This window comes from Chiloscyllium punctatum, chromosome 36 (assembly GCF_047496795.1).
Source record: "Chiloscyllium punctatum isolate Juve2018m chromosome 36, sChiPun1.3, whole genome shotgun sequence".
Taxonomy (NCBI): domain Eukaryota; kingdom Metazoa; phylum Chordata; class Chondrichthyes; order Orectolobiformes; family Hemiscylliidae; genus Chiloscyllium; species Chiloscyllium punctatum.
In genome coordinates this window covers 39,975,721-39,984,267 of record NC_092774.1, presented here as the reverse complement: position 1 = coordinate 39,984,267, position 8,547 = coordinate 39,975,721, and the positions used below count along the sequence as shown (strand labels likewise).

General features: G+C 47.5%; 1 non-coding gene across 1 annotated transcript; it reads right to left on the bottom strand.

The window, feature by feature from the left end:
• Positions 1-5,802: 5,802 nt before the first annotated feature.
• On the bottom strand, positions 5,803-5,874 carry trnae-cuc (transfer RNA glutamic acid (anticodon CUC)). The gene has a single exon. It is a non-coding gene; the product is annotated as a tRNA-Glu (tRNA).
• Positions 5,875-8,547: the final 2,673 nt, after the last annotated feature.

The window sequence follows — 8,547 nt, the reverse complement described above, 5'->3', positions numbered from 1 at the left end:
TGACGTCAGTGCCATCGATACCATACTGAGACTTACTTTGTGTTCCCCATTTATGATTTGAATTATTCACATCTTACCTCTTGCTGTGGTGGGATTTGAACTCATGTTCCCTGGATTACTCATCCTGTGACGTTATGACGACACTGTTGTTCCCCATTCTTTGCTATTTTGTGTTTGCTGTGCACGTCTTTGTCCTCTGATGTTTGGGAAATTGAACCTGTTCAAAAGATTGCCCTAGACTTGTCCCTTTGACCAAGAATTTGGTCACCTGTCTCATCTGTGCTCCGGTCTTGTGATTTTTAAAGGAATTCTCACAATGTTCATGTGAAGCACTTTGACATAGTTAACTGTACCACAGGTATTATTTGAATGCAGCATGTGTCCCTATCTTAATATCTGAAAGTACAGGGTCATATTTTAAATGTAGAAGACAAAAATGAGCATGATTTATTTTCTTTCTGAGGGTTGTGTGTCTTCTTCAAAAGGCAGTGGATTCAAAATCTTTAAGGCAGAGGTAGATAGGTTCTTGATAACCAAGTGGATGAAAGATTGTCGGGGATGTGTTGGAATGGAGAGTTGAGGTTGAATTCAGTTCAGCCATGATCTTATTGAATGTTGCAGCAGGCTCGAAGTGCCCGGTGGCCAACTCCCGCCCATTATATGTTTTTATCAAGCAGTCTGTGTCTCCCCTCTTATAGCTATGAACTGGGTAATTCCTTTACAATATTGTCCCTTGTAGACAGTTAATTTCACACCGATGGCCCCCTATTGGGAGCAGGCACATTGTAGCAATTGCAGTACTTCTTGTGTTAATTTTGTTGCTTCTTACTCAGTGTTGCTGAGAATCTTCGAAATAAAAACCAAAACACTTCTATTATTATCGCACGAATAGAAGTGTTGGTTTGGATGTAACATTGTTGAATTAGCCATTCCCATCTCTTCCAGAATTCTGTGTTTAAAGCCTTCAAGTCTGGTTTCTACCCCTGAAACAGTTCTTATCAAGGTCATATTTGACATCCTTTGTAACGGTGACAGGGATGAACATTCCTTCGTCGACCTGCGGACAGCCTTGATCAGGGTTAATGACAGAACTGACCCTCTCCAGCATCACTCTATCCTCTGGGAGGGTCTGCTTTTAGTGTCTTCCGTTCTTATTTGTTTTACCGTAGCTGCTGGTGTTAGCATCTATACTAATGATATCCAACTGTGCCTGAACACCACTTCTCTCCCGACTCCTCTATCATTCATAATTTACCAATAATTTTATCTGAATGCCTGCCCAATTTCCAGCATTGGATAACCATAAACATTCCCTTAGTTAAATATTGTGAAGTGTGAAGCCATTGTTTTAGTCCCCAAGTTCGACCTGAGCCCCCGTCCCCACCCCCCACCCCCACCCCAGTAACTCTGTTGACAGCCTTCATGTCACTTTAAAACTAGGATCGATAGATTCGTGAAGAGTCGGGGGATGAACAGTTACAGGAAAAGGGCAGGAAAGTGAATGTGGAGAATGCCAGATCACCCAGAATCCTACTGAATGGAGAAGCAGGCTCAAGGGGCTGAATGGCATATTCCTGTTCCTATTTCTTATGGTTCCCGAGCCCTTCCCTCTGATACAGGACACTGACTTCAGTATGTGCCATTACTGAGAGTACTGATGTTCCCTTGTGTAATATCAACAACTTAGCAGCTGCTAAAACCTCTTGCTCCTTTGTTACCTCTGAACACAATCAGCCAATGTGTTCAGGGGAGGCGATGGCCGACTTTATTGTCACCAGACTATTCACCCAAGTAATGTTCTAGGGACTTGTGTTCAAAACCTGCCACGGCAGATGGTGGAATCTGAATTCAATATAAATCCGGAATTAAGAGTCTAATGATGACCTCGTTGTGGTTTGTTGTAAAAACCTATCTGGTTTCCTGCTGTCCGAACCTGGTCTGATCTACATGTGATTGAGATCCACTGTCAGCTGGTTGAATCTTCACTGCCCTTTCAATCAAAACCTCCACTATAACTTCCCTACTTTTATACTCCATTTAAAGGTCAATCTCCCTTTTGCCGTCCCTATTAGTCACTGTGCTCCCAGAAGCAGGATTGTGGCTCAGTTTAAAGTAGGTCCTAAAACTCTGGTTACATCGATACATAAGGCAGTGAAGAAAGGTTTAGGCACACTAACCTTCATCAGTTCGGGAACTGAGTATAGATATAGTTATGTTGTCGTTCTACAGGACGTTGATGAGGCCGTACCTGGAATATTGTGATCAGTTTTGGTCCCCTTGGTGTTCTGACTTCTGACTTCTTCAACTCTGGGTTTGTGTTGAACTTGATGGGATACTTTGTCCAACTCAGCATGTTTAAACAGTATCGCTCAGAGGGATTCATCTGAAACTTTTCAGGAGGTGAGCTCAACAAGATTGAACTATTCAAAGTGACTTGGACTCGATTTTAAACTTACATCAGGACCAGTAATCAGAGACACATACAACATGGAAACAGACCCTTTCGTCCAACTTGTCCATGCTGACCTGATATCCTAAACTAATCTAGTCCCATTTGACAACACCTGACCCAAATCCTGTGGCAGCTCATTTCATATAAGTACCACCCTCTGCATGAAGAAGTTGTCCCTTTAATATATTTCGCCTCTCACCCTAAACCTATGCCCTCTAGTTCTGGACTCCCCCATCCCAGGGAAAATACCTTGTCTATTAACCTGTCCATGCCACTCATGATTTTGTAACCTCTATTAGGTCACTCCTCTGCCTCTGATGGTCCAGTGAAAACAGTCCCAGCCTATTCAGCCTCTCCCTGTAGCTCAAATCCTCCAACCCCCAGCAACATTCCCGTAAATCATTTCTCACAGAGAAGTCAACGTTTCAGTCCTGAAGAAGGGTTAATACCCAAACCGCTGACTACTCCACATCCTGGTGCTGCCTGGCTTGCTGCATTCTCCCAACCTCCTGCTTGCCTACTTCGGGTTGCAATATGTAGTGGCTCAGTGTTTACCACTGCAGGCTTACCGTGCTAGGGACCCAGGTTTGATTCCAGCCTTGGGTGGCTGTCTGTGAGGAGTTTTCATATTCTCCCGGTGTCTGCGTGGGTTTTCTCTGGGTGGTCCTGTTTTCTTCCATCGTCCAAAGATGTTCAGGTCATGTGGATTGGCCATGCTTAACTGCCCACAGAGTTAGGTATATTAGTCAGAGAGATATGGGTCTGGATGGGTGACTCTTCGGAGGGTCGCTGTGGAGTTGTTGGGACAAATGGCCTGTTTCCACACTGTAGCTAATCTCATCTGCACTACTTTTGTCACTAACGTATTGCTGAGTAGACTCGATGGGCCGAATGGCCTAACTTCTGCTCCGATGGTCTTGCGGTCTTACGTTTCTCTGGATCATTTCATTTGGCAATGTGCAGTCCCTGGCTCAATGAGCAGCAGTTTCCAATGAAAGCAAAGCTCATATGATGGTTGAACTCCTACAGTGTGGAAACAGGTCCTTCAGCCCAACACATCTGCACAGATTCTCCGAAGAGTAACCAACTCAGATCCATTTTCCTACCCTCCATAAATTGCACACAGAGCCCCAAGGGTGGAAGTATTCCTGGGTTCCTGGTGACATGAGGCAGCAGTGCTAACCTTGAGCCACCATGGGGTTGTAGTTGTGGGGGGTGGGGCAGGCAATTGCAGTCCAGCAGAAAACAAAAACAGCCCACCTACTCTCCCACTGCACCCACTGTCAGAACTGGCAGGAGGTTCAGTACTGGGGGGTGACTAAAGGCAGCGTTACCGGTGGGATCTGATTGCTGGGAGCACTGGTGCCCCCGCTGGTGCTTCCGCAAGTTGCAGGAAAACATGAACCTCTTCCCACCCTCGGGCCAGCTGAAGGGCCTCTCCCGGTGTGGACACACTGGTGCTTCAGCAGGGTGGAGGAATTGCTGAAGGACCTCCCGCACTCAGGGCAGCAAAAAGGCCTCCCCTCTCCACCCCCCCATGTGGATCAGCTGGTGCTTCAGCAGTGTGGAGGAGCGGGTAAAGCCCTTCTCACACTCCGGCAGGAGAATGGCATCTCCCCGGTGTGGACGGACTGGTGCCTCAGTAAGACAGAGGAATTGATGAAGTCTTTCCTTCACTTAGGCAACTGAACGGCCTCTCCCCCATGTGGACCCACCAATGGGCCAGCAGGTCGGAGGAAAGTGCAAAGCCCTTCCTGCAATCGGGGCAGAAGAACGGCCTCTCCTCAGTGTGGACCCACTGGTGTCTCAGCAGGTGGGAAGAACTGCTGAAGGCCATCTCGCACTTGGGGCTGGAGAACAGCCTTCCCCGGTGTGGACCAACTGGTGCGTCAGCAGGGCAGCGGAATCACTGAAGGCCTTCCCACACTCAGGGCAGCAGAAGGGCCTCTTCATCTCTGTGGAACCATTGGTGCTTCAGAACCCTTTCAAATTTCACAATATCCGTCTGATACGAGGGAGACTAGAATTGTACACAATATTCCAAAAGTGGCCTAAAAAGTGTCCTGTACAACCACAACACAACCTTCCAACTCCAATACTCAGTCAGAGGTTGGGAAATCTTTCAAAACCCACAAAAAACAAGCAGGAAAGAATGGAGGGTCAAACCGAATTTTTGAGAGTCACCTTGAAAGTATCAATGAGAAATCGGCGGAGGGGGTTTATTGGGGACCCGTTCTCCTTTAATACACTATATACGTATTTCTCTTGTGCTCTTCGTAGTTTCTCTGTGCTGCAGTGTGTAGTGGCTCGTTGAAATAATCTCCTGATGCAGCTTCGTTTGTGGGTGTTGGGATGATTGCTTCTGCAGTTAAGTACTTGGTTTGGGTCTGTTGTTTTTCTCTAGATGCCAGTTTGAAGTTCCGCATTGACTGTTCGCTCCACTGTGACATCAAGGAATGGCACTTTGTTGTTCTCCTCCCCGTCAAACCAGGAGCCCCCCTTAGACCATAGTCTCACTACTTGGAACACTAATATACAGACTAGTCAAAGGCCTCCACTGAAGGCTAAAACACCTCCACTGAGGACTAAAACCCCAAGTCGAAGATTCACTCCACTCCATTTACTCCATCCAAGAATTCCTGAACACCAAAGACACTGAGATAGAAGAGGATGGATTAATGTTGTCCTTTGACATAACAGCCCTGTTCACATCCATTAACATCAACGTGGCCAAAGAAAACTGAAGACACGACTCGAAGAACCAAAGACACAAACACAGCATCAACTTCATCAGCAAAGATAGCACTGTCAAGCTCGTGGAACTGTGCCTTACCATCCACTTCATATTCAATAACAAGCCCTACAAACAAATCAACGAAATACGCACGAAACCTCCAGCATCAGGATTCCTAGCAGAAGCAATAATGCAGAGACTCGAACAGACAGCCCTTCCAACGATCCAACCCAAACTTTGGGTCCGCTACAGCGATGACACTTTTCTCATCAAAAAATGAAACAAATTGGAGGAAACCTACAACACCATCAACAATCTCCTTACTGGCATAAGATTCACAAAAGAGGAGAACAACAACAAAGTGCCATTTCTTGATGTCACAGTGGAGCGAACAGTCAATGGTAAATTCAAAACAGCGTCTACAGGAAAACAATGCACGCGAACCAAGAACTTAACTACAGAAGCAATCACCCCTACACAATCAAACACATCTGAATCAGGACACTATTTCAGCGAGCCACGACACACTGCTGCACCCAGGAACGACGAAGATCAATAAATAACTGTACAGAGCATTTAAGAAGAACGGGGAGCCCCTAAACCCCCTGAAAACAGTTTCCCTGACCGGGAATCGAACCCGGGTCGCGGCGGTGAGAGCGCCGAATCCTAACTACTAGACCACCAGGGAGATGCAAGCACAGCCTGACAGCTCTACCGAACATTACTTTCCTGCCCGGAAATCGAATCCGGGCCATGGTCGGTCGAAGGCTTTCACCTGTGCATCCAACAATGTCATTTCTTGTATCCATTGCTCCTGATGCAGTCTCCTCCACATTGGGGAGACTAGAGACTCCTCGAAGAGTCAAGACACAGCGCTTGAGGGAACATCTTCAGGACACCCGCACCAATCAACCCCATTGCCCTATAGCCCAACATTTCAAACCCCCTCCCACTCTGCCGAGGACATGCAGGTCCTGGGCCTCCTCCATCGCCGCTCCCTCCCCACCCGATGCCTGGAGGATGAACGTCTCATCTTCCGCTTGGGGTCAATTCAACCCCAGGCCATCAATGTGGACTTCATCAGTTTCCTCATTTCCCCTCCCCCACCTTACCTCAATTCTAGCCTTCCAGCTCAGCGCTGTCCTCAGGACCTGTCCTACCTGCCAATCTCCCTCCCCACCTATCCGCTCCACCCTCCTCTCTGATCTGTCACCTCCATCCCCACCCCCATTCACCTATTGTACTTTTTGCTCCCTTCGGCCCAGCACACCTCAGCCCCAATTTATCTCTCCACCCTGGAGGGGTCCTGCCTCTATTCCTGATGAAGGGCTTTTGCCCGAAACGTCGATTTTCCTGCTCCTCGGAAGCTGTCTGACCTGCTGTGCTTTTCTAGCACCACTCTGATCTAAGCTCTGGTTTCCAGCATCTGCAGTCCTCATTTTTGCCGACCCAATAAGCTCAGTGTGCCAATTTCACACCAACAAACTGACACAAGTAGACACAACGTCTGGAGAAACCCTAGCCACACTGCTTTACATTAAAGACATCTGGGAAATGATGTCCGGAAAACTCAATCCTCTCAGCATCATGGTAGCCCACAAACCTACCAACACAACTTAAACAGCGGCTAATGAACCTGAAATACCCGATACAAACAACCAGAAAACGAATGTAATTTACAAAATACCATACAAGGAAATATATACATGAACTCTGCCGCACAGTTCTCTGTGGCAAGAAATGCTGGGATGAGATAAGGAAGATTTTTTCAGCCAAAACGAATCGACACTGACTGGACAGCCATTTAAAATCAACGCTGTCAGCCCAGGATGGAAGACCCGAAGGGATGTACAGTTTTCTTATTTCGTGAAGATTTACAAAGCTGAGACCGGGTTTTGGTGTTTGTTCCCTTTCCACTCCCAAGAGCCGCAGTGGTTGGGGCGGTGAGTTGGGGAAAGTGAAATGTGCCCATGAGCAGCATGTGGGTCTCTTTCAGCTTCCCCTCCTCTGACAGCGCTGTGACTTGACTTTGATGTTCTCAGGGACATTTACTGACGCGAGACAGTGAAACGATTCTCATTCCTGCAGATTAGGAATTGTACCCATACGCCGGTTTCATGACAATGAGAAAGATTAATTGGGATGTGTGAAGAAGCTGTGAGCTGCAGTTGAAACAAGTAGGTGGAGTCAGATACGTCATCCATTGTCCCCATGGTCCTGAAGAAATGTTTGCTTTTGTCTGCTTGAGAGACTTTGGGCACTGGTGTGGCAGGGAGAATACTGAGATACCGAGTGAGGGAGATTCAGTGCGCTGACTGTGAAAAGTGCTTTAAACCATTTACTCAGATTGGGGAATTAAAATCACACCCCTCGCGGTGGGAAAGACGATGTCCCCGCTCTGTTTGTAATTTCAAACCCAGAGCAACACAAGGAAAGCTCCACCCAATGGGGAAACCGTGGAAATGTGGGGACTGTGGGAAAGGATTCCCTTCCCCATCAGTGCTGGAAACCCACAGACGCATTCACAACGGGGTGAGGCCGTTCACGTGCTCAGTGTGCAGGAAGGGGTTCAGTCAGAGAGAAGCCATTCACGTGCCCCATGTGCAGGGGAGAGCTCACTCAGTCAGCTGCACTGCTGACCCACCAGTGGGTCCACACTGGAGAGAGGCCATTCACCTGCTGTAAGTTCCAAAAGGGCTTCACCTGCTCCTCCCACCTGAGGAGGCACCATCGAGTTCACGTGCCAGTGCAAGGGGATTGAAGGAGCGATGGCCAAGTGCTCCGATCAACCCAGCACTGGGGCGTCCCAGGTTCGAATCCCACTGCGGTGGATGGCAGAATTGGAGCTCGTTCAGTAATCTGGACTTCAGAATCTAAGGATGAAACCACTTTTAGGGGGAAAAAACACCATCTGATTCACTCATGACCTTTTTAGTGAAGGAAACTGCCGTTGCGGGAAAGGGTTCACTCAATCATCCCAGCTGCATGTTTTACCCGGCTGTACCAGGGATCCAGTTACAAAGGGTCAACTCAGCTGACCAACAAAGAAAGTGGGGGGGGGGGGGGGGGGGGGAGAGAGTGGGTGCATTTTGAGCTGGAGGTGTTTTCTTTAAAAACTACTTTTTGTATGCCCTTTTCCTGGGGAAATCTGAAGCTGTAACAAAAGAGGGTCGTAGTAAAGGTTACCTGAACTTACCACCCGGCTTAGACTCTGTGACGTCCAACAGGTTTTTGTTTTAAAGCTGCTCATTTCTTTCAGCCTCCAGCACTAATGTCATGTCTCAGAAGGACCAGTGAATGAGTCGCTAATATTGTTACAAATTGTATATTTTTTCAGGACTTCAGGTTCATTGTTTCATTG